The sequence below is a fragment of the Lissotriton helveticus genome, chromosome 1_1 (assembly GCF_964261635.1).
Source record: "Lissotriton helveticus chromosome 1_1, aLisHel1.1, whole genome shotgun sequence".
In the NCBI taxonomy this organism is placed as follows: Eukaryota; Metazoa; Chordata; class Amphibia; order Caudata; family Salamandridae; genus Lissotriton; species Lissotriton helveticus.
In genome coordinates this window covers 34,448,878-34,473,204 of record NC_136057.1, presented here as the reverse complement: position 1 = coordinate 34,473,204, position 24,327 = coordinate 34,448,878, and positions in this window count along the sequence as shown.

Below are 24,327 nucleotides of genomic sequence, written 5' to 3'. Positions count from 1 at the left end.
TTTACAACAAGGGGTGGTGATGGACAGAGTCTCTGAATTAAGCAGAATACTCTCACCCAGTCAAGAGATCAGGGCTAGATCCAACACCGTTTTTTAGCTCATTGCACCATCCCAGTTTCAGAACCCGGCTGTATGCAAATTAGTCTGTCCCTGGCCCAGTGCATCATGGGAACAGGGCAGACCAGACTACAAAAGCCAATTCTTACACTGGGAAGGAAACAAGCTTCCGGGGACTGGTTTCTGGCATTTCAGCCGTCTTCGGCCCGGCTTGCTTGAATCCTGATGGTGCAATGAGCAAGGGACTCACATCTGAGTATACCCTTCCACGCTTAGGGTGGAAAAAAATATTTACAACAAGGGGTGGTGATGGACAGAGTCTCTGAATTAAGCAGAATACTCTCACCCAGTCAAGAGATCAGGGCTAGATCCAACACCGTTTTTTAGCTCATTGCACCATCCCAGTTTCAGAACCCGGCTGTATGCAAATTAGTCTGTCCCTGGCCCAGTGCATCATGGGAACAGGGCAGACCAGACTACAAAAGCCAATTCTTACACTGGGAAGGAAACAAGCTTCCGCGGACCGGTTTCTGGCATTTCAGCCGTCTTCGGCCCGGCTTGCTTGAATCCTGATGGTGCAATGAGCAAGGGACTCACATCTGAGTATACCCTTCCACGCTTAGGGTGGACAAAAATATTTACAACAAGGGGTGGTGATGGACAGAGTCTCTGAATTAAGCAGAATACTCTCACCCAGTCAAGAGATCAGGGCTAGATCCAACACCGTTTTTCTAGCTCATTGCACCATCCCAGTTTCAGAACCCGGCTGTATGCAAATTAGTCTGTCCCTGGCCCAGTGCATCATGGGAACAGGGCAGACCAGACTACAAAAGCCAATTCTTACACTGGGAAGGAAACAAGCTTCTGGGGACCGGTTTCTGGCATTTCAGCCGTCTTCGGCCCGGCTTGCTTGAATCCTGATGGTGCAATGAGCAAGGGACTCACATCTGAGTATACCCTTCCACGCTTAGGGTGGACACAAATATTTACAACAAGGGGTGGTGATGGACAGAGTCTCTGAATTAAGCAGAATACTCTCACCCAGTCAAGAGATCAGGGCTAGATCCAACACTGTTTTTTAGCTCATTGCACCATCCCAGTTTCAGAACCCGGCTGTATGCAAATTAGTCTGTCCCTGGCCCAGTGCATCATGGGAACAGGGCAGACCAGACTACAAAAGCCAATTCTTACACTGGGAAGGAAACAAGCTTCCGGGGACCGGTTTCTGGCATTTCAGCCGTCTTCGGCCCGGCTTGCTTGAATCCTGATGGTGCAATGAGCAAGGCTGTCTCTGCGGCGCTCCTTTGCCCAGTTCCTCAGAGCTTGCTGTAATGCACGAGGGTCAGTGAACAAGTGGCAGTGGCCCTGCCTGTTAACTCTCAGTTTCGCTAGGTAAAGCATAGCATAATCCAGTCCCTGTTCTCTGAGTTGCTTCTTGTAGGGGGCGAAGTGCTTACGTGCCTCTTGTACTCTGGTGGTACAATCCGGGTATAGAGATATCTCTGAGCCCTCATATTGTAGCGACTTCTTCTCCCAGGCGAGCCGCAGCGCAGTGTCTCTGTCCCTGTAGTTGAGCAGTTTTGCGATTATAGGGCTTGGCGGCATGCCTGGGCGCGGGCGTGGGCCCAGCGAATGGTGCGCTCTTTCCACTATGAAGACCTGGGAAAAGGCGTCTTCACCCAGCAGATTCACCAGTAGTTTCTCAACGAAGCGTTCCATATTTTCCGCCTGCGTTGTCTCGGGAAGGCCCGTGATTCGGAGGTTGGATCTTCGTGAACGTGCCTCCAAGTCTTCAGTCTTGTCCAGCAGAGCCTGCATCGCTTTTTCCACCTTTTTATGGTCAGTGCCCAGTTCCATCTGCGACTCCTCCACCTCCGTAAGCTGCCTTTCCGACATATCGAGTATTTTGAAATTATGGACAAGCAAAAGAGAAGGCTCACTGTGCTTGAGGAACATTGCAATTGATATGCCTGTCAGTCAGTCAAATAATCTTTATTTCGGTCGTAGGCCATAAAAGATACATACATACATTCAATATCATTAATAATATTTACAACTGCTTAAAAATAGGAACACAATCCAGTTATCATACAATATACAAAAATATTAAAAAAAGTTAAAAATTGTAAAATCGTTAAGAAGGACTCAGGTTTACAGTTCTAGGTCATTATCTAGGAGGCAAACATCTATAAAAAGGATCTTCGCCTACGCCACATGGCATCGATGAAGCGCGTAACAGAGAATACAATAGGGTAGAGGTGTTACACTTCAGTATTCTGAGGGCCTCATTATGATATCTAAACCCCACATTTCTGAAAAATTGGACAAGCCAACGCTGCAGAATAGATTTATACTTTAGGCAGAAGAAGAAAACAAGGGACTCCGGGCCAGATGTAGGTAAATCTCTTTTTCCGACTCTTAAATACCGACTCATACCGAATCGGTATTCAAGAATCGGAAAACGGGATGTAGCGAAAAATTCGGTAAATTATACCGATTCAGTATAATTCGGAATATCCATTCGGTATTTACCGAATCGGTATTTACCGATTCGGGAAATCCCGAATCGGTAAATCACATTCATTCCCATGGACCTTCTGGCCCATAGGAATGAATGGGATTCACCGAATCTACACATTCCGTATCGGTAAATACCGATTCGGTAAATACCGATTCGGTAAATACCAAATCGGCAGTTTGAAAATCGACATGTGAGCCTGCCAACCAATCAAGGACACCCTGCACACCCCACAACCAAGGCCCAGAGTATCCAACCAGTCAGAATGAAGCACCCCTCCCCAGTACCTGGGAGTGGCCACACCCATGCAGGTGCACAGCAACTGAACAAATAAATGAGCTGTGTTGAGAGGAGCTGACTATCCAGAGCCAAGCTGTTGAACAGAATAGAGTCTCAGGAAGGGCAAAAGGATGATGGAGAGCGCAAAAGAAAGATCAAGTTCAGCCCAGCAGAACTGCAGGTGCTTGTAGAAGAAATTGTGAGTCACTACAACCAAATTTTTGGAAAACAGTATCTGCATGTTGCAGAGTCTGTGAAGAGAAACATATGGCTTGGCATACAGGGAAAAGTCAATGCCATTGGTGTGACGCACAGGGATTAAATCAAAAAACGATGGTATGACCTGCGCATCATAACAAAAAAAAAGATTGCTGCATAAAAAAAGGACTAAGAGGCGTTCCTCGACGGGAAATATTACTTGGGAAGACTCGTGGCCCAGCGATGTCCGATGCCGATTGAATCTGGCGGTGTACCGATCGAACTCGCAATCATTGAACGCGTCTTGAACGCATTTACTGGACACAGCGACAAGTTCCCTTCCAACAAACCTTATCCATTTATGATACAGGTTGCCTGCCCCGTTACACGTCCTGATGAAGACCCCACGGCAAGGATAATATGAATACCTGCGCATTTCAGAGGGTCGAAACGTCGACAACCACTTGTTCTTTTAATGTCAACTCCATGTCCTAACTGCCCATTAATTGAACTTTGTGGAGTATGACCCGTGTAAATACACAATCTGAACTTTTTTGTCCGTTTTCCTGTACATAATATGTAACTCTTTTTACTTTTTACTTCCAATTGATTGATTATTCTGTCACTCAATTCCTTCCCTACCACATTGTCCTCACTTGATATCACTCACCCCCTCCCCCCCTCCCTGGGGCACTGTTCAACCACCTGTTTATTGTTCAAAAGTGATATATGCATTACTTTCTCCCATTGTGATTAAAACAATGTGGACTGATTCATTTTCTGTGTGATTTTATCAATTAAATTTCTCTTATCAATTGTCTATCCAGGCTGGGACCCTCTCCTCTTAGTACTTAGCTAACCCAGGTCCCAGTGACTACTGTTGGGTAAAAACCCCCTACTCCATACGCATAAAAAAAGGAGGCTGGTGTGACAGGAGGTGGTAGGAGCAAAGCACCAAAACTGACTGAGATGGAGGAGCTTGTTGAATCAACCTTGAAGCCAGAATGCATCCATGGGATTGGAGACCTGGACAGTACAGCAAGAGCATCAAAGAAACAAGCTAATATGCTTGGACCCTAATCCACAACCATTACCCTGAACCCGTACCCCACTGTGTATAATCATTACACTGCAGAACAGCTTATACTTGGGGCTAGCAATGCATCATGGTAGACGTAGTCATGATTACATACATGCAATGCATACACCACAAAATTCAGCAAGGCATGCCACACACATCTCCAAACACACAATGTACACTGGGCAAATGTGTGTAAACAATTTATTTAAGAACTACACACAGGTGAACAACACCATTGACCTTATGTCCATATGTTTCCACAGGAGAATCCTCACGCAATACAGCACCAGCAAGGGATGAGAGGGCACCAGCAACTAACCGAAGAGAAAAAGAGAAACAAAGCACAGGTCATAGCTCTGTAGAAGGAGGCAACAACACAACTCAGGATGCCTCAACACCAGAGCGAACCTCAACACCTGTCCCGCTATCACCTCTATTGTTTGGATCACCTGAATTGGAAAGCACACCGCTTACACCAAAACCAACGTCCAGGTCGTCCATGCAGGGAAGGGCAAGTAGGCCTGATGAGCCCCCTCTGAGGATCCTGCAAACCTCAGATGAGGAGAATGAGGATGGAGAAAATCAAACAATTGCACCTGTGGCTGACAAGGCCAGACCACAGAGTTCAGCAGGCGCTGCGCGGACCAGTGTCCTTGGCAGGAAGGCACGTGAGGGTGGCGATGGGCAGGAAGGTGGGAGCGTCTTCTGTGGCCTGGAGACCACAATGGTAAAAGTACAGCGCATGCAGGCCAAGGTAATGTTGGCCGTGCATAGGCAGGTGTGCAGCATGAACTATAGAATGTCACACATAGACAAGGGAATAGGCCACATTGCTGGAAGCTTGGAGGCAATTTCCAAGGGGATGTCAGACATCTCTACATACATGGGTGTACTGTCTGATAAGTTGGACAGGGACCATCTAGAGCGTCGCAGGGAGCGGCAGTGTATGCGGTAGCAGTCCAAGGCACTGAACAGATTTGCTACAGCTACATCACTACTGTGCCGCCGCTCAATATCCATGCAGGATGCAATTGTGCACTGCTGCACAGACTTGACACGGGGCATGGGAAGAGTGACCTCTGGGATGGAGCAGATGCTCACCACTCAAACAGGCACTGCTGGTGACACGGGTGTGGAGGAGACAGAGGGGTCCACCAGCAGGAGTGGCTCCAGCACACCTGTACCAGAGGTGCGCAGGAGCGTCAGGCGCAGCAATGCTGAGTCAGGCCCCAGCCAAGATATGGAAACCCAGGCACGTAAATCCCGCAATGTAGTGCGTGGGCGTAAGCATTGAACATTGCCTAAAATTCACAGGACTGCTCACAGTCACGGCAACTGAGCACACGCAGTCATGGACACGGACATTGATGGACAATGGCTTTTGTTTTTTAATCATGATGTAGTGAATATTAAACTACACTCGTCAAACACTATACCTGTCTGTGTGTCATACATTACCTAGAAATATCGACATGTAATCTCTGACCGTCTCAATCTTCCATCTGTTGCTGCTGCTCCTGTTGCTTGGGGGTCTGCATGTTCTTGGTCATCATCAATGTCCTCGTGATGTGTCACCTCCACCTCTGTGCCTTCTTTGGTGGCAAGATTGTGCAACATGGCACAGGTCACTATTATCTTGCAACACAGGATGGGGGTGTACGGTCGTGCACCTCCACTCTTGTGCAGGCAGCGGAACCTGCTCTTGAGGAGTCCAAATGTGCGCTCCACTACGTTGCGAGTTGACCTGTGTGCCACATTATAACGCCTTTCACATCTGTTAGTTGGATTGAGGTACGGTGTGAGCACAAAGGAACGCAGGGCATATGCACTATCGCCTAGGAGGGAATGAGAGGTCCATGAGTTACATACACATGACACATACATCTGCCATTCATATCAGGGTGAGTTACACTTATTTACCTAGCAGATATCAATCACCAAAATCTCCTGCAACAAGCCTTGTGGATATTCCGCTGTTCTGGAAAATGTAGGAGTCGTGGGTGCTCCCAGGAAATTTTGCCACTATGTCTGTGATGATGTTGCCAGCATTGCATATCACCTGCACATTGATCGAGTGTGTCGACTTACGATTTCTGTAGATGTGTTCAGTGGCCGCAGGTGGGCATAGTGGAATGTGGGTGCCATCTATGCAGCCTATCATGTGAGGGAAGTGTGCCAGTTGATAGAAATCAGTTTTTGTTATTGCAAGTTCCACAGGTGTGTCATGGGACCGGATGTAATGTTTCATTCTCTGCGTCATGGCATCCAGGAACTTCCTGAAGAAACGTGACAGGCAGCTCTGGGACACACCACCTACTGCAGCAATCACACTCTGGTAGCTCCCAGAGGCAAGCAGGTGTAGGCTACAGAGCACCTGCACATGGGGTGGGATGGCGTGGGCCCTGGGTGTTGGGTTTTCCAGGTATGGGTGGAGGTCCCTAATCAAGTCCAGGATAGTTCTGGGGTGTAGCCTGTACATCTGCAGTATCTCTGGCTCTGTCAGTTGGAATAGGGTGATCCTCTGCCTGTACACCTGCTCCTCCCTTCTCCATACCCTCACTCCTGCTGCCTGTAGCCTTTGCCGCCTCGCAATCACATAGAATGCCGCCATTCTTTCAACACTGTTGCATTTTGGGCCCTTTTTTATAGCCTGCACCTGGTTATCACCTGCTTTCAATCCATGGTAAATACTGACTCTTAAATATCGAATTTCATGGAAATTGGTATTTTTGGCCTTTACTACATCTCGATGGGCCTTTTTTGGCATTTCTTATTTACCGAATCTGTAAATAAGAACTCGGTAAATAAGGAATCGGTAAATACCAATTCGGATTTTTACCGATTCTTATTTACCGATTCGGTACATTTTTAACACCTACATCTCATTTTCCAATACCGGTCGGTAACGGCCGAAATGACTGATTTTCGGCCGTTACCGACCGGTATTTGCCTACCTACATCGGGCCCTCAGTCTCTTCCTTCGCCCAACAAGCCAGGCATTCTACTGACTTGTTAGATGACCATTTATAGGATAAAACCCTGAGTGTAAGTGTGCCATATTTGAATTGCAGGTAGAGTTTTCTCGCTGCACTTGGTAAAACCTCATCTAGGAAAGGCTCAACATTGTATTAGTCTTCTATATTAAAACACTGGAGTGTAAGTGGACCCAGCCCAGAGTTACTAAGGGTATCCCTGATTCTATTCATGTGATACAATTTAACCAAGTCAGCGCGCGACAACTCAGCACAGGCTACTGCAGGATTAGACCAAAAACCTGGGAGGTTCAACCTTGTACTTTCTTTTTTTATAAAAGCAAACCAAGGCAATTTTCAGTCCCAAAGAGACCCAATTACTCTTCAGTTTCAGATCTAAAATGCGTCAACTCATGGGTTACCCAAAGTCTGCGCCAATAGGTTAAGGGCCGTAGGGCCACTTCTTCTATAGATCTAATACCCAGATCCATTCTCAGGGGGATAAGAGGGGTACTAGTTGGAAGAGTCAGTAGCGATCTTAAAAATAGATTTTCAGTTTTGCTGATACCTTCTACCGGGCAGTGACCCCATAATTCCGCCCCATTTAAATTGCTCCCCGTGCTTGTGCTTTATAAATTTCCATAATGGAAGAAACTGGCGTAAAGGTAAATTCCCTGTGGACTTTTAAAATACCACCTGTGGTCTGGGCAAGTCAAAGTTTAGCCTTAGCAAGTTGAGGGCCCCAGTCTATTCTATCGCTGAGGGTGACACCCTGGTATTCAAATACGCTTACCCTGTCCAAAACTATGCCATTCAGAGAGGGATTGGCACATCTGGTCTTAGGTGCATTACAGACCATAAACGTGGTCTTTTGTGTATTGATCTCCAACCCCCTTTTATGACAAAAGTTGGCAAAGCTGTCTAGGGCACGTTGGATTCCCATTGGGGATTTTGACAATAGGAGAGTATCGTCCGCAAACATTAATGCCACCACCTGTTTGTTTTTAGCTTTGGGACATCGATGTCTTTGACCCCCTTAAGGTGGGCAATCAGTGCATTGACGAAAAGACAGAATAGGGTGGGTGCCATCACACACCCTTGTCTTACTCCTCTATTGACTGGGAATTTAGATGTTAAGCCTCCCCATTTACCACTCCTACCTTGGGCAACATTTTCCAAATGATGTCTCCTAATAATATTGAGAAGATATGCTGGCATCCCCATATCCTCCAATACTGCCTAGAGTATTTGAGGGGGTACCAAGTCAAAGGCCGTTTTAAGGTCAACAAAGATTAAGTAGAGGCTGCCACCCTCTACCCTCACAGTTTTCCAATACAGAAGTTGGAGCCTTAGTAACTGGTCAACCGTGGATGTCTTTTCCCTAAAACAGGCCTGATAGGGACTCAGGATTAACTGTTCCTCCATCTAGATCAAGAGCCGATCAAGAATGATAGGTGCAAATAGTTTTTGACTTACACCGATCAGCCTGATCGGACTATAGTTTGCTGGGAGTAGTGGGGATCCTTTCTTGAACACTGATATGATCTCGGCGCCCACCCAGTTAACAGGTAATTTAGAACCCTGAAGTATAGCATTGAATAACAAACAGAGATATGGAGCCCATATCTCTGGTTGGTCCTTATAAAGGTCTCCAGGCATTTTGTCGAGGTCAGGCACCCCGAGCTAGTGGTACGGGAATGTTTACTAAAGAAAAACAAACTAAGTATCGACATGCTATCTTACATGGGCAATAATGGCTTCAAAACATGTATAAAAGCAATGAAATATACATCGTCTAAAAAGGTAGGACTCGACAAACAGACTGTTGCACATACGATAAAGTCAACATTTACAGTGAATCATTTAAATTGACATCTACTATCGTCCTCAGAAAATTTGGAGGCCCACAGCTCAAGATTTATACTATTTAAGCAAAAAGCTGCAGTTTGAGAGAGCGATCCCATGTCATTCAGGTACAATGACTTACATTTAGGCATTTACAACTAGAGTAGATAAGGAATGGGAGAGTTTTTAATATTTAATTTTTGTCATAAACAATCTATTGCAGATAAGAATAATACAGCCCTGATGAGAGTTCTGACGAGGAAACACCAGTACTCGAAACACGTCGGCACATTGGCAAATAGGTTGAGATATTGAGTTTGATTTTTCATTGTACAATTAAGGCACATTGGCAAAATAGGTCGAGATATTGTGTTTGATTTTTCATTGTACAATTAAGGGTTTCAAATAAAAAAAGATCCCTTTTTTCCTTGTTCAAACTTTATTGATTATTTCAAGGACACTGATATCTAAAATGATTACTGTTGTTGTTTATTGACAATATTTATTAACAATTATTATTTGTATGTTTTGTGATATTGTCTTGTATAGCACGATTATTATTAATTTTAGATTATTTTCTCAAAATGCACAATGAAATGTTTTGAGATGTTGTTGTGAACATTGATGTTTTTTTATTCTCTGTACACCAATGTATGAAATTTGAAATGAAGAAATAAGTCAAAAGGGTATAATTAAACGTACCAGGATAAACAGAAGAAAAGTGTTTGTCTTTTAGCAGTTTAGTCAAAGCAATTCGAGAATGTTTATTATTTCATAGACATTTAGTGCAGAGTGAATTAATTTGAGAGAAATAGGAAAAGGGAATCTTAAAAGGTAACATAGACAATGTATAAAGGACATGTGGAACAATCATCATCTTAATAGTATCCAACCATCCACACCATAATAAGTGAAGCGAAGGCACAAAAAGAGGACTTGAAGGCATCCCAAGTGTTAGGAACAGATTTGTCCGAAGGTTGTTTAATTTAAAAAAAACTTGTTAATAAAGGTAGTACCTTCAGATAAAAAATTATTGTCTGAAAGCATAAAGTTATTACATTCTCATCGACCAGTTTTAGAAATCTTCAGAGATAAGTCAAATGAAGAAAAAACAGGAACGTGGTCAGTAATAAAAATAGAGCCAGTCTCTGAGGATTGGATTGAGGGAAGTAGAGGTTTACTAACCAACATGAAGTAGGTTCTGGAATGAGTAAGGTGAACATTGGAGAAAAATGTGAATTAAAAAGAATCAGGATTACAAGTTTTCCAAACATCAAATAATGGATGAGTAGTAATGGCAAATTGAAATGCTTTGTGAGATTTGTTAGGATTACATTTACATTTAGATTGTCTGTCAGTAAATCGGTCTAACCACTGATAAAAATCTCCTGCAACAATAATGTTAGGATTGTCAAGAGAGGCTAATAAAATTTTGATGTTGTTCCAGAAATCTGAGTCCAGTTTAATGGGACCATAAATATTTTTATTTTATTTATTTATTTTGCTAATTTGTAAAGTGCATGAATCGCCCCACATGGGGTATCTCTGCGCTGATGACTAGTAAGGTAATGTCAGTTGGCTCAGAACAAAAATGTTTTCAACTGCTTCCTGAAGCTAAGATAATTATGGGTTAGTCGCAGTGTCTCAGGGAGCTGGTTCCATAACTTGGGCGCAAGATGAGAGAAGGCTCTACCTCCCCATTTTGTTTTCTTGAAGCGGGTAATAACTAGGAGGCCTTTGCCTTCCGAACGAAGCTTGCGTGGAGGCGTGTAGACTGTCAATTTGTTTGATAAATATGACGGGCCAAGTTGATGAAGACTCTTAAAGACTAGACAGCATATTTTAAAATGAATTCGTTTGCGGACCGGAAGCCAATGTAATTTGTGAAGGAGGGGCAGGGAGGGGGTGCGGCGAGGGGCATTGGTGACCAGTCGGGCTGCTGTGTTCTGGATCACCTGCAAGGAATGCAGGGCAGAGTCTGTAGCCGAAATGAGAAGTGCATTACTAAAGTCCAGCCGGCTTAAAACCAGAGCATGTATCAGGGTCTTAGGGTAGTGAGGGGTAGGAAGTGAAAGACTTTCCGTGGGAGGCTGAGGGCATGAAAACAAGATTGTCTTGTGGATGCTAGGTGCTCCTCCATGTTTAACCTGTTATCAACAAGAACCCCTAGGTTTTTTACAACTGATTTGGGGGTTGGAGCCGCACCTAGTTCTTCCGGCCACCAGCTCGGGGACCAGCTGGTGATTGCCTCCGTGAACAGCATGTTTTCCGTTTTGGTTGTATTAAGCTGGAGGAAATTTTAGTTCATCCAAGCCTTGATTTTAACCATGCCTTCAGAAAAAATTTCACGGATATTGGGAGCATTAGTATCATAGGCCAGGAGCAGCTGTGTATCACCTGCGTAGGAGACTGGGATAAACCCAATCTCTCTTAGCAGAGCAGCTAGTGGATCGATATAAATATTAAAAAGGGTGGGGCTGAGACAGGAGCCCTGAGGGACTCCCTTAGTGACCAAGGTGGTTTTTGCTTTAAATGGGCCCAAATTGACTGTTCAATCAATCAATCAAGGCATTTATATAGCGCGCTACTCACCCAGAGGGTCTCAAGGCGCTTGGGGGGGGGGGGGGTCCGCTACTGCTCGAACAGCCAGGTCTTGAGCTGCTTCCTGAAGGCGAGGTGGTCCTGGGTGAGGCGAAGGTGGGTGGGGAGGGAGTTCCATGTCTTGGCGGCCAGGTAGGAGAAGGACCTTCCTCCTGTGGTGGCTCTTCGGATGCGGGGGACGGCGGAGAGGGCGTGGTTGGTCGATCGAAGCTGGCGGGTGGGAGTGTAGAAGTTGAGTCGGTTGTTGAGGTATCCCGGGCCTTGGTTGTGCAGGGCTTTGTGTGCGTGGGTGAGGAGTCAGAACGTGATTCTCTTGTTGATCGGGAGCCAATGCAGGTCTCTCAGGTGTCCGGTGATGTGTCTTGCTGAAGCGTTCTGGATCCGCTGGAGTCTCTTCTAGAGTTTGGCAGTGGTTCCGGCGTAGAGGGAGTTGCCGTAGTCCAGTCGGCTGGTGACGAGGGCCTGGGTGACCGTCTTCCTAGTTTCGGTGGGGATCCACCGGAAGATCTTGCGTAGCATGCGCAGGGTCTTGAAGCATGACGAGGAGACAGCGTTGACTTGTCTGGTCATGGACAGGGAGGAGTCCAGGATGAAGCCCAGGTTTTGTGCATGGTCCGTTGGTTTGGGTGCGCTGCCCAGGGCAGGGGGCCACCAGGAGTCGTCCCAGACGGAGGGCGAAGATCCCAGGATGAGGACTTCCGTCTTATCTGAGTTCAGTTTCAGGCGGCTGTTCGTCATCCACTCGGCTACGTCTTTCATCCCTTTGTGTAGGTTGGCTCTGGCGGTGGCGGGGTCGTTGGTGAGGGAGAGGATCAGCTGGGTGTCGTCGGCGTAAGAGATGATGTTGAGGTTGTGCTGGCGTGCGATGGCCGCGAGGGGGCTCATGTAGACATTGAAGAGGGTGGGGCTGAGCGATGAACCTTGGGGGACTCCGCAGATTACTTCGGTGGCCTCTGATTTGAAAGGGGGGAGGTGGACTCTCTGTGTCCTTCCGGCGAGGAAGGAGGTGATCCAATCTAGTGCCTTCTTTTGGATTCCGACAATGCTGAGGCGCTGAGCTAGGGTACGGTGGCAGACAGTGTCGAATGCTGCGGAGAGGTCCTCCGGTGTTTCCCCGTTGTCGAGCAGGGCTCGGATGTCGTCAGTGGCGGCGATGAGGGCGGTCTCGGTGCTGTGGTTGGCCCGGAAGCCAGACTGCGAGGGGTCGAGGGATCCATTCGTCTCGAGGAAGGCGCCCAGCTGCTTGTTGACGGTCTTCTCGATGACTTTGGCCGGAAACGGGAGGAGCGAGATGGGGCGGTAGTTTATGAGTTCGGTGGGGTCCGCTGATGGTTTCTTCAGTAGAGCGCTGAGTTCGGCGTGCTTCCAGCTCTCCGGGAAGGTTGCGATGGCGAAGGAGGTGTTGATGATGTCCCGTAGGTGGGGTGCGATGATGGAATCGGCCTTGTTGAAGACGTGGTGAGGGCAGGGGTCGGTTGGAGATCCGGAGTGGATGGAGTTCATCGTGCGTAGGGTTTCTTCGGTGTTGATCGGGGTCCAGGCGCGGAGGGTGGTGGTGGGGGGCGCAGGTGCGGTCGTGGGGAGCATTGACTGTGTGCTGAAGCTGTTGTGTATATCTGCGATCTTGTTGTTGAACTAGGAGGCGAGGGAGTTGCAGAGGTCTTGCGATGGGGTGATGTCGTTGTTTCCGCCGCTAGGGTTGGAGAGCTCTTTGACGATTTTGAAGAGTTCCTTGCTGTTGTGTGCGTTGTTGTCTAGTCGCTCCTTGAATGCGGTTTTCTGGGTGGTGTGGATCAGTTGGTGGTGTTTTCGGGTGGCGAGCTTGAGGGTGGTCATGTTGTCTGGTGTTGGGTCTCTGCGCCAGGCTCTCTCGAGGGCTCGGCAGTTCTTCTTCGAGCTCTTGAGTACGTCGGTGAACCATGGTGCTTTCTTACTGCCGGGTCTGCTAGGCGGGGTCCTCAGTGGGGCGAGGTCGTCTGCGCAGTTGCTGATCCACCTCGTGAGGTTGTTGGCGGCCTGGCTGGGGTTCGCTGAGCTGGCGGGGGGTTCCTGGCTCAGGGATGCGACGAGCTGGTCGGCTGTGATCTTGTTCCAGCTTCTGCGTGCAACCTGTTGCTGGTGGTGGTGGATCGTGTTCTTTTTGAAGCTGAAGTGGATGCAGCTGTGGTCCGTCCAGTGGAGTCCGGTGGCGTGGCTGAAGGCGATGTCCTTGCTGGAGGAGAAGACTGTGTCGAGCGTGTGTCCGGCGTAGTGGGTGGGGGTGGTCACCAGCTGCTTGAGGCCGAGGTTGGCGAGGTTGTCCAGTAAGGTGGTGGTGTTGCGGTCATTGTTGTTCTCCAGGTGGAAGTTGAGGTCCCCGAGGAGGATGTAGTTAACGGAGGGGAGGGCGTGCGGGCTGATGAAGTCGGCGATGTCTTCGCTGAATTGTGTGCGTGGTCCCGGGGGTCTGTAGATGAGGGTGCCTCTGAGGGTGGTCTTGGGGTCGGTGTGGATCTTGAAGTGCAGGTGTTCGGCGGCTCTGAAGGAGTCGTCGATGTTAGTCGTGATGCGGATGGTGTTCCTGTGGATGATGGCTATGCCTCCTCCCGTCTGATTGACGCGGTCCCTCCGGGTGATCTTGTATCCGTCCGGGATGGCGATGGCGATGTCGGGTGCTGAGGAGGCGTTCATCCAGGTTTCCGTGAGGAAGGTGACGTCTGGTGATGTTGTGTCGAGCAGTTTCCAGAGTTCCACGGCGTGTCTGTGGACGGAGTGGGTGTTGAGCAGGATGCACTTCAAGTGGTTGCTGCTGGTTTTCGGTTTGGCGGGTGCGGGTACCGTGCAGGTCCGGATGCAGGAGAACTTGCAGGAGTGGCAGCTGAAGGGTCCGTGTGTGCGTCTTGGGGTGGCATCCAGGGATCCGGCCGGTGTTGAGTGCGTTGAGGGCGGCGGCGTCGCAGGTCTGTCGGTGCGTCTTGCATCGGCGGGGCCTGTTTGGGTCTGATCCCTGAGAAAGTCAGTCAGCCATTCCAAGGCTTTATCCTGAATGCCTATTTTGCTCAATCTATCCAGAAGAATCGAATGCGAGATGGTATCAAATACGGCGGATAGGTCGAGCAGTACCAAAATGACAGCTCGACCCCCGTCCGCTTGCAATCTAATATCATCCAATACCTTGACCAGGGCAGTCTCGGTACTATACCGAGGTCGAAATCCTGACTGGGAATAGTCCAAGCAGTTGGAAATCTCAACAAAGGAGGAGAGGTGCTTGTTAATATGTTTCTCCAATAGTTTGCTATAGAGTGGGAGCAAGGAGATGGGACGGTAGTTAGTGATCACGTCCGGTGGAAGTTTTTGATTCTTCCTTATTGGCATAACTTGTGCATCTTTCCATTCCCTTGGAAGTTTACCAGCATTACAAGAGCTGTTAAAGACTACTCCCAATGGTCCGGCCAGAGTGGACGCAAGAGTTTTGGCAATTTTTGCCGGGATAAGATCTTTGGGGGACCATGACTTGGCAGATATGAGCAGGGTTTCTATTTCTCCTAAAGTAAGGAGGGGAAACGATTTTAGGGAGGACTTGGCATATGCCAAAGAATTCGGTAAGAAAGTGTCTACTTCTAAATCCCGAGAACTGCACGGGGGAAATTTAGCATAGATATCATCAACTTTGTTTGTTAAAAAGTTGGCAATGTTATCGCAAAGTAATTGCGACGGCTCGTCTTCGGGGTGGCAAGCTTTAGGGTTCACTAAAGAATTGAGGATCTGAAACAGTGTTTTAGAAGTATAGTCAGCTTGCTCCAATTGCGAAGCAATATATTTCTTCCGAGTATTTCTAAGATTCTTGTGGTATATCCTCTGTCTCTCTTTGAAGCTATCCCTGTCTAAAATTGCTTTAGTTCGTCGCCAAATTCGTTCCAATGTTTTACAAATACTTTTTTCTACCCTCAATTCTTTTGTATACCAGGCAGCTTGGGGCCGGCGTGCCAAAGTGGCCGTCTTTTTTATGGGAATGATGGCGTCTAAAGTAGTGATGGCGGCCTCATGCAGAGAATTCAGATGCTCCTCCACTGTTCTGTCAGCAGGATGTAAGGAGGCATGAAATGCCTCTGAGAAGGACACTGGTGAGAGTTTATGCCAATGCCTGTATCTACCTACTCCAGGTTTTTTGTTAGGTAAGTTCGCTCTAGGCCCTGCTAAGTCAAACGTAATCATATGATGGTCCGACCAGGTTAATGGTAAAGTCTGTTTATATATTAGGTCGGAGGAATTTGAAAGTATTTGATCAAGGGTATGCCCTGCGTTATGTGAAGACCCATTATTTTTCTTGATCAGACCCAGGGAACAGATTTCTCCGACGAAATGCATGGTCTCTGAATCAAGGCTATCTTCACTGTGAATATTAAAATCTCCCAATAAGATGAATTTATTAGAGGACATGACATGGGGTGCAATAAGTTCAGAGAGAGTATTAAGCGATGTGGCAGTGGGACCCGGAGGGCGGTATACAAGTGCCCCTTTCCAACTGAGTTGAGAGTGGAGGTCCAACCAAAATACAATGACTTCTAAATCTGTGTTCATGTATTGATCTAGGATGGTTGCCCTGATGGGGTCCTTGTATACAATAGCTATCCCGCTGCACCTTTTCTTGGGTCTGTCTAATTTCAGGATTCTATAACCATCCGGCAGGGCTGTAGCAATAGCTGGGGCAGAGTTGGTTTTGATCCATGTTTCTGTAAGAAACCCAAGCTCTGGTTTCAATGAAGTTAACAGGTCCCAAATGTGGGTCGCGTGCTTAGGAAGAGAACGCACATTAGCCAAAAAGGCTGTCCATCTATGATCGATCTGTGTTTCCTCCATGACTGGGGGAACAGAGGATGGGATACTAGTGCCTTCATCGAAACTATGAAATTTGCAATGGCGACAGGAGATGGGTCCCTCAAGAATTGTGGGGAACTGATATTTACAACAGGTGGGCAAGATGGCAGAATTTTCCTGACTATTACCATGGCGAGCAAGATTTAAAAGCTCTTGCCTGGTATAGCTAATATTCATTGTAACCGCGGGGTTGGAAGCACCACTATGTGAGACGCTGACATAGTGCCTGGCGCCTGGCCGCGGTCTGGCGCGGACGGGCGCAGACGGGCTTGCCTTTGGCGTGACCGCTGTGCGGTCGAGTAGCTGGTGTCATTTATACCCAGGGGGGCTGGGGAATACGAAACAGCTAGTCCGCCTAGTCCGCTCCCTGCCGTCCTCCCAAGATGTCCGCTGTCCCCCGGAGCGTCCCGCCGCAGCACCTAATCGTCTGCGGAGACCAGGGTTCGAGGGTGGAGAGGAGGAGGCGTTAAGTGTGGGTGAGGCAGGAGAAAGTGCAAATTGTGCTAAGAAACAGCAGTATTTAAAATTAGAATAAATAATGAGGCAGCCTGTTCTAATCCCCGGCTTTCCGCCTCAGGGATACAAGATTACCTAAGTTGTTACCCATTGTTGTTTCAATTTAAGAGATTCCTTATCATTACAATGAGTTTCCTGCATAAAAGATACCTGTGAGTTCAATCTGGACAAGGGAGAGAGTACCTTTTGTCTTTTGACAGGATGTCCCAGACCACGAATATTTCACGAGAATACATTACACATATTTAGGGAGTGGGACTGCAGGTAATGTGCTGCATGGACACTGCAGACAACAGAAAGACACCATTTATTCAATACATGATTAACATATACATAATGTAAACTAAAAAAAGAAGAAAAACATTCATCAAACAGTACAAACAAAAGAGTAAAAAACAACTGGTAGGAGATGGAGAAAGATAAAGAGATAGATCAAGGAAATAGATCCAGATCTAAGGTGAAGAGTAAAACAGATATGCATGGGACGCAACAGCACCAAGAGTAAGTAGAGCAGCAGAGGGAGAGAAACTAAGATATGAAGGAGATAACAGTCATATAGAAATATTGTGGAGACAGGAAGAAAGAATTATTAGAAGAGTGTAAGAATAACAAGAATTAGTTAGAATAAGTTAGGAGTGCTGGGAAGGAGTATCCACAGAGTGTTGTGAGATACTTTGGAGAAAAGATTTTAATTTGACAGGATTGTCAAAGGATCGTGTAACACCCTCAGGAGTAATTTTACATAAGCAAGGATGCAAAATGCCATAACGGATATGTAATTGTCTCATTAGTGGACGAAGAGCAAGAAATACTTTCCTTCTGGCATTGATGGTATTAGAGAGATCGTGAGAGATATAAATGGTGTGAACAGACCATATAATACGACATTTCACTTTTGCTGCCTTCAACACACGGATGAGATCTGTAAATTCCAAGAATAACATTATAATTCCTCTGGGTCTGGTAGACTGTGGTTGGAAATGACCAAGATGGTGAGCACGTTGAATGTTCAATGGAGGATCATGTTGAAGGTCCAAAAGCTCAGGCAGGAATTTCTTCAAGAAGATTAGAAGGTCCGGGCTTTCCAAAGTTTCTGGTAGACCATAAAACTGCAGGTTATTACGTCTATTTCGAATGTCAAGATCCTCAGTTTGCAATTTGAGCTGTTGGATCTCTTGCTCAAAGATAGGAATCTTGGTAATAGCATCATGTAACTCACTTATACGTTGCTTATACGTTGCTCCATGTCAATAGTTTCGCTTCCATAGTGATCCATCTATCCTCAATTTGTTGAAGTTTTTCATTAGTGGCAGAGAGATGGGTTTTAACTCCCTCACCTCATCAAGGATAGTATCAAGAACAGGGTTATTCATTGCACCAGAAGAGGAAGGCTTAGCAGAAGCTAAAGGATCACTGATCATTTTTGTCTGACAAAGAGGATGATATATCAGCTATGGTTGAGCCTGCCCATATGCTGTATAAACTACACTTTATAGCATGCAGACGTGAAGGAAATATATGTATAAGCTTTGAGCCCTATATCCTGAGCGAAGAAAGCATTCACAAATACTTAAAAGTTCAGCATGAGAAAAAGGTAGCAATGTTTGTATAGAGCACGCGGTGAGTAAAAAAGCATTTTAAATGGCATTCATGAGCAAAAAGAGCCATTTCAATGAATAAAATGCCATTATAAGCTAAAATAGTGCTGAAAAAAGCATGAGAGAAGGAAAAAAAGAAAACAAAAGTTGCCAGGTATTTAATTGTTGAAACGCCAGTTCTCCTCAGCAGGGGGCATAAGACACGAGCGGCAGAATCATGTAATGGCTGCTGCTTGCGTCTGAGGAGTCAAACTCACTGCCAGAGCCGGCTTTAGCACTGGTGGCGCCCAGTGCGATAATGTTTTTTGGCGCCCCCCCACAATGACCACCTCCGCGACGGATTTCCATCCTACCACCCTTTAACAGTCACCATAACCACTCTCAGATGCATTTAATACATTTTATAGCGTCACTCATAAAAGTGAAGGGTGTCAGAGCACTGTACATAAGGCACACATTACACAGAGACTATTAATCATAGGTATGTAAAACAGTTTATAGGACATGTTATATAAGACAAAGAAGAACAAGGGGTGAATTCACATGTCATCCATATTGGTAGGCAGTATAGTTGAAGAGTTCTTGGTCTGGAGAAGCACAAACTGAATTAAAAATGTAACTCAATGGACTGATGCTCTCTTTAATAACAAGAACTGATTCGTACCCAAGTGAACCCTTTTTGCAACATTGTAATAATTCAAGTCTGGGGAAAAAATCCATACGCTCTAATTTATACCTTGAAGTCTGCCAGCAGTTCTTTGATGACGGTTAATAGCTCACTGTAAACTGAAACTAACAAAAGAAAGACACCCACTGACCTGTTTACATTATATTCACTTTGATATTTGCATGGTACATGTTCTTTGCAGCAAGCATATTAATTCTCTGCGCTATCTTACCATGAATCAAAACTTCCAAGAGTCTAAATGTCTATTAGACAAAACTCCACTCTCGCCTGGAAGAATATGAATCACCGGGGGTTTTCATGACATTTAAATTGCTGGCTGAGCATTGCTAGATACCAGGAACGCAGCAGCAGGTGCTTTTAAGCACAATACAGCGCCGGGACACCTCCGTTGGAGGTAGCTGCGCGCTCTACAAACTACTAAAATAAATAAAATAAAATAAATATAAACCAGCAAACACCAAACAGGCGCCCCCATGTGAAGTCAGCACCTGGTGCGGTGGCAGCGGTGCACTGCTCACTGCTGCAGCTCTGGGCCGGGAAACCATGCAGAAATGGCCAGAGCAGCTCAAAATACCGACCTACCGACAAGGAGTGAGCAGATGCCTGAAAGCAGAACAGAAAGGCTGCAGACAAAGGAAAGAGCTCCGCGCTCGAGCGGAGCTCAGCTGAACGCTGCCATCTTCTCTGGCGCGCAGACCACGCCCCCATAATGATGTGTTATATCTTGGGCTTCTACAAGTCACAGCTACAATGAATGATGTGTTGGCATTGGTAGCAGAGCTAGAGATTCCATTAAGCAGCATTTGTTACGGGGAATTTCCGCAAGTTAAATGTTTTTAATGAATAGCTGAACCACATTCTCACTTCCTAGATTACCAGCAAAGAAAGTGTACCAGTAGTTGTAGCTGGACTACTTTAGAAGGATGCTGCACTGATGAATGACTTTAGGCCCAACAAGTTATTTTTACACATCACATAAGTAGAGATCATTAGCTCAAATGTTATTTATGTGCAGATGATTGAACAGGAAAACAGGATTTGAATGCAAACATTACACTGTTGACACTGTATTTTGTATTTTTGCACTTATATGTTTGTATCCTTGTGTCTGTACTTTGATGGTTTTAACTTAACCAAATAAAGTGGTTTGATGATGATGATGAATGCAATTTATCTAGAGATGAGCTTGAGGTGATCTTTTGACCTTCCTACTGACATGGATTTAGATTTACATAAGATCAATGGCACTGCATTTTTGTAAGCTCAAATTGATTTTGTTTGTTTCCGATAACAGAGGAGAGTGTTTGGTTTTCTAGATGTAGAACAGGAACCCAAAAAATAAACATCAGAGGGAAGGAGACAATGACAGAGACAGCTCAACTACCTTCATAAATCAGTCTCTTGACCACATGGGGCATTCACGTGGTTCACAAACTCTTGATGACAGCATTGGACGTGATAGTTTTGTGGTCTTTACAACTCTAGAGCTCTGTGAGTCCTCAAAGTATTAAGATTATTTTACATTTAAAGTCAATATTAACAGCATTTTCTAAGATAATTTCTGGCTTAAAGCTTTACTCAAGGCTCTTCTGAACTCCTGGTTTCTCAGAGTGTAAATAATGGGGTTGAAGATAGGAGTTCCCACGGTGTAGAGGAGTGAGAGCGCTTTGTTGAGATTGAGGACTTGACCTCCTGCTGGCAGCATGTACATTACAATAAGGATCGTAAAGTAGGTGATGACCACCACCAGGTGGGAACTGCATGTAGAGAAGGCCTTGCTCCTTCCTGTGGACGTTGGGATCCCCAGTATGGCGGAGATAATTTGCACATAGGAGACGATGACCAACAGAAATGGAAGTGACAGTACAATAAAGGTGAACACAAAGGCTTCCATCTCGACTAGCCAGGGATCCGAGCATGCTGCTTTTGTAAGTGGTATTATATCGCACAAAAAGTGATCAATTTCTCCACAATGTGGAAACTTCAATTGACATAGCAAAAAAATAGTGAGAGACACAACCATCAGACCAACTGCCCAACTACTTGAGGCAAGCTGGAGGCAAACCCACCGGTCCATGAGTCTTGTGTAGTGCAAGGGGTGGCATATGGCTGCGTATCGATCATAGGCCATCACCGAAATAAGGAAGCACTCTGTGCAGGTCAGCCATCCAAAGAAAAAGAATTGTATGAGGCATCCAGAGAAAGAAATCACTAAACCCTGAGTTATTAGGCCTCCAAGGAGAGTGGGCACAATACAACTGGTGTAGCAAATTTCTAAGCATGAAAGATGAGCCAGGAAGAAGTACATGGGTGAGTGGAGTTGACCTTCAGCAGACACTGTGACAAGGATCAGAAGATTGGTGCCGATCGTCAACACGTATGTGGTGAAGAAGGTCAGGAAGAGGGACGGCTTCAGCCAGGGAAGGACTTGGAATCCAAGCAGCATGAATTCTGGGGAGCTGGTAATATTATCCAAACAATCTATCTTTGTGGGCCTCATCATCTAAAAAGAGATAAAAGAACATATCAATACAAAAACAAATATCATGTTCACAAAATATTAAATAGGTGGACTTAAGCTCCAGTGACTTGCACATTGGGTCAAGTGCAAAGGTTGTACTTTCTGAAGTCCAGTTATAGTAAGGCATCAGGAGGTTAAACACATCAGACAATGAATCATTACATTGTTATCAAACACTTAAGGCCACCCTTTTTTTTAAAATAATTTGTTTATTTGCATTTTCCAAAGAAATGACATACAAAAAGAATAACAATATAGAGAACAGTCGGTCAGGATCATGATTTACATAGTCTGCGGCAGCACAAGGAACACATATCGATCAATAGGAAAATCCCCAGTGGCTAGAATGTATCTAACAAATAACCAATGGAGTGCAGTCACATCTACACTGCTGGTTTTGACCTTTCAGCAATCGTCATGAGCATGCAGTGGCTACCGTCATGTGCAGTGATACTGTACAACACATTTAGGATCAGGGTGCGTCGCCAATATGTACCCTTTGGCCCTACGGTACCTGTGGTGTCTGCTAACAAGGGTTGCCAAATATCCACCGGTCTAGAGGCGGGCGGGCAGGTGCAATTGAGCATATTTATCGCTGGTGGTGTTGCAATATGTCATGCTGTGCAACCATGTGTGGAGTGTGGGGCTAGCCTTGCCCGCCCACTTAATGGCCACCTTGCGTTTGGCCTGCAGAAGCGCTATCGCTACAAAACGACGCCGGGATTTTGAGAGGTCGTGGACATACCCCAATAGGGCAAGGAGAGGTGATGGTGTTATGTCTACTTCAACCATCGTAGATATCTCACTGAAAATTGATTTCTAGTAATCCTCCAACTTGGGACACAGCCACGTCATTTGGGCAAAGTCCGCATGTGGGGCATTACATTCCGGGCAAGTGTCAGACCGCGCTGGGTCGATGCGGTGTAGTTTGCTGGGGGTGAGATATACACTCCGCAAAAACTTAAAGTGCAACAGTTTGTGTCGGTGGTTCGGTGATACTTTCCGTGTTTGCTCACATCAACGCCGCCATTGAAGGTCAGTCAGGGGGTGTCCAAGATCGCCCTCCCAGGCAGCCCTCACCGCCATGTCTCTACACGGGAGACATTCTATCGCCCTCTTGTACAGTCTAGAAATCAAATGATTCCCATCTCCTCTACTAATGACCCCAGTCAGAAGAGGAAATTCAGTGGGCGAAAATGGTTTAACTATCAATGCAGGCACGGAGCGCCTTCTGTACATGTAGGAGCACAAAATGGTCCAAAATCGCAGCCTCCTGGAGTCGAGGGTCCTCCGTGCGGGAGAATATGTGCCCCCCAGGAAACAGGTCCCCAAAGGTAAGTAGCTGAAATGTAGATAGTGTACGTTTGACTAGCATCTCCTGCAGGATAGGTATCCAGCCGTTTCCGGCCAAGGGTAGCGTGTGGGAGTACAGGGCGCTCATGCCAGTCACCTTCGCCAGCTTGCGCCAGGCCCAGCTCGTAGTGGAATGCATTTGGATATCATGCGGATCCCTAGGGAAACCGCGCGGCAGCAATGTGTGAAGTGGATCAGGAAGTGCCAAGTCTGCCTCAGGCCGATAGTATGGGATCCGAATATCCGGTTCTACCAGTGTCGAGCAAAACTGGCCTGGGCAACCAAGTAGTAAATGTGCAAGTTCGAAATGCCAAATCCACCGCTCTCATATGGTAGCACCAAGATGTCCCATCCAACTCAAGGCTGTCTCCCACCCCACAACAACCTCCCAAGCAAAGTACGCATTCTAGAAAAAAAATGTTGTAAAGAGGATTGGGATGTTTGTAAAAAAATACAGAAACTGCGGCAATACCACCATTTTTATTATGGCTATTCGGCCTGCCATGGACAGGGGGAGTCGCAACCATCGTTCTACGTTGCTTTCCAGCCTCTCAACGGCCGGGCCATAGTTCAACTGCAGGACACGGTCCCGGTCCCTATGGATATGGATACCTAGGTACTTGACCAAGTCGTCACACCAAGTTAGCTGGTAGTCCCCCATTCTGGCACAAACCGCATCGGTCAGATAGGGAGCAGTTCTGATTTACCCCAATTGATGTGTAAACCTGACAAGGTGCCATATCTAGTAATCTCGCCAAGCAGTGGTGGTAAATTTTCGTCAGGGTGCCGCACATATAATATGTTGTCGGCATAGAGTGTGAGCAACTGGGGTCCTGTCTTGAATTGTAAGCCACTGTGGCTATGCAAATGGCGCACCAATGGGTCTAGTGCCAGTATGAAAAGGAGGGGGGACAGGGGGCATCCCTGCCACATCCCACGGGTAAGAGGGAATGCCCTGGTCCGCGTGCCTTTAAGGCGGATGCAGGCTGTCGGCTGGGTGTATAACAGTCTGATCACTGCCAAAAACCATCAGGGATCCCCAGGGTGCACATGGTAGCATAGAGGAATGGCCAATCCAGTTAATCGAACACTTTCTTGGCGTCAAAAAGCACGCCTGCAGCTGGTAACGTAGGTTTAAGCCTATTGATGGTGGTGAACAGCGTGCGTGTGTTCAGGGCCGTACATTTGTGCGGAATAAAACCCGACTGCGCTGGGGATATATGTTGCTCCATAATAAATGCAA